Here is a 235-nt window from a genome sequence, read left to right as displayed (position 1 = left end):
TGTGTGTGTGTGTGTATATATATATATTTAACTATTTCTCTCTACAGAAATATATTTTAATTTTAAAAAAGAAAAGACAGACCCTTTCACTCAGCAGGGGACCAGCTGGTCACCCGGCCAGCACACACCTACACACTCACGGGCGCCCATGCACACACTGTACACACAGGGACGGGACACACGCGTGTGCGCACGCGCGCGTGTCGACCCTCGCCCGCCCCCGGGCCGAGGCCGA

Source organism: Gavialis gangeticus, unplaced genomic scaffold (assembly GCF_001723915.1).
Source record: "Gavialis gangeticus isolate Ggan-Ray unplaced genomic scaffold, GavGan_comp1, whole genome shotgun sequence".
NCBI lineage: Eukaryota > Metazoa > Chordata > Crocodylia > Gavialidae > Gavialis > Gavialis gangeticus.
This window is presented reverse-complemented; position numbering follows the sequence as displayed.